Here is a 2,505-nt window from a genome sequence, read left to right on the forward strand (position 1 = left end):
CACTCCCAATTCCCTGTCCCCCTCTCCTTGCCACCCTCAGGGAGTTTGGGGTGGGGAGGACACAGAGATCCGAGGGTTGAGCATCCCTGGGGCCGCTCCCCCCCCAAAATTTGGATTGAATTCCCTCCTTCTGGAACACCTCCAACCCCTTTGCGGGGAGCGCCAGGCGCTGAAAGGGTTAATGGGGGCTATCTGCCGGTTCCTGGTGGAGGCTGGAGCGGCTTTGGAAGTGGCCAATTAATCAGTCCCGGGCTTTGGAAGAAGTGGCCAATTAATTAATCAGCTCCTCCAGCTGGGCTGCGTTATGCCGGCAGGGAAAGGGAAAAGCTGCGGGCAGGGAGATAACCCGGGAGATCCTCCTGGATCATCCCCAGGGAGGAGATCCCCCCTTTCCGGGGGGTTCAGAGTTCAGCCTCATTAGCCAGAGCTAATCAGGGAGGAAGGCTGGCCCTGCCCTGGGCTCCCTCACCGCCGGCGGGGTCATTAATTAACTCCTTGATGAGCTCTCCCGTGCCCTGACCCTGCCTGGGGTGCAGGTGTCCCCCTGGGGCTCCCAAAAAACCCCCAAACCTTCGGGATGTGGCAGGGGAAAGGCCGCGGTTCTGCACAGGGTGGCTCCAAATAAATAAAAAAGGTGTTTTGGGTGAGGGAGAAGCCTCGGAGGAGCTGAGGGTCACGGGAGTCACTCTGGGCTACCAAATCCGTGGAGGTGGCAATGAGGGCGAGACGGGAAACCGGGAGCGCGTTTCGGGTCAGGTTTGCCACCCTGGTTCTGACCGGGATGCTCTGATCCCCGGAAAGAACTTCCGTGCTTGGTCCTTCCGAAAAAATCCCCGTGGAGTTTTCTAAAATCCCGTTTTTTTTCAGGAGCGGGCAGCCCCGGGCCGGGCACAGATCCCGCTGCACCCGCACATTCCAGGCTGGATTGGATTTTCTGCTCCTCGCCAGGGCCCTGCGGAGCGGCAGCTGCCCGGGACTGCACCTAAGATGCATAAATAGGGGCACAATACCTTATTAGAAAGGAATGCATGTCTGAGCGGGGATACTGTTACCTTCCGAGGAGAAAGGGGGGCAGGCAGAACTGCTGGGGAGAGGGAGGAAAAGCGACAGGGATCTGGATTGCCTTGGAGCCACCAGGCAGGAAAAAAAAAGAAAAAAAAAACAAAACAAAAAACCCCCAAAAAAACAAAACCCAAAAAAGAAAGAAAAAAACCCAAACCCATAAAAGCAAAACAAAACCCCCCAAAACAAACAAACAAACCCTAAAAAAAACCAACAAAAAACCCCAAAAAAACAAAAAAAAACAACAATAACAACAACAAAAATAACAAAAAGAAAAAAAAACCCCAACCTAAGAACAAAACCAAATAAAACAACAATAACACAAAAAAAAAAAAAAAAAAAAGAGAGAGAGAGAAATCAAATTAACCAAATTCATCCCCTCCCCTTCCCTTGCAGCTAAAGGAGGGATGAGTCCTGGGCCCAAATTTGCTTCCCAAATCCTGGGAAAAGAGGATGAGCCTGGTGTCCTCGGCACTGTTTGCTCCTGGGCACCAGGACATGGAGGGAGATCCCTGGATTTGGGAAAACTGCTCTGGCACACCGGGAGCTGTGGGAGCGGCATTCCCGCATGGAAAGGGAATTCCGAGCTCAATGGGAACGCTGAGAAACCTCAGGCTGTGAGCTTGCATGGATGGGGTGGGAATAAAGGCAGGGAAAGAGGGATGTAGAGGCTGGGAGGGAAGGACGTAAATCCAGGGAGAGAGGGATGCAAAGGAGGGGAGGGATGGGTAAAAGTCCAGGGAGAGAGGAATAAAAATCCAGGGAGAGAGGGATAAAAAATCCAGGAAGAGAGGGATGTAAAAGAAAGGAGGGAGGGATGCAAAGGAAGGGAGAGAGGGATGAAACTCCAGGAAGAGGGATTAAAAATCCAGGGAGAGAGGGATATAGAAGCAAGGAGGGAAGGATGTAAATCCAGGGAGAAAGGGATAAAAATCCAGGGAGAGAGGGATGTTGAGGAAGGGAGAGAGAGAGATAAAAATGCAGAGGGGGAGAGAGAGAGGGATAAAACTCCAGGGAGAGAGGGATGCAAAGGAAGGGAGGGAGGGATGCAAAGCTCTGTGCTCAGCAGGCGGCAGGGAAGCTGAAAAGCCTCACACAAAGGTCGGACATTCCTGTTTTAGGGCGGTTCCTCAGCAGATCCAGGTCTGGGCACCTCTGGGTTAGACAAGGACTAACCCAGTGCCGAGGGAAGAGCAGGACCTGGCCCAGTTTAGAGCACAGAATTCCCACCGGAATCAAGAGGAGGGATGGGAAAGGACCCCAGGACGTGCAGCAGCTCCTGGGGAGGCCAAACCCAATCCCAGACCGATCCCATTCCCAGGCAGCTCCTCATCCCCTGCAGCAACACCGCCCTAAGCCAAACCGGGTCCCAGGAATTGCCAAGCCCTGGCAGCGGATGGGCGCTCAGAGGAGTCCCAGGAATTATCCCCACGGAACAGGCGG

Source organism: Chamaea fasciata, unplaced genomic scaffold (genome assembly GCF_029207755.1).
Source record: "Chamaea fasciata isolate MVZ Bird 193981 ecotype frontalis unplaced genomic scaffold, bChaFas1.0.hap1 SCAF_16, whole genome shotgun sequence".
NCBI lineage: Eukaryota > Metazoa > Chordata > Aves > Passeriformes > Sylviidae > Chamaea > Chamaea fasciata.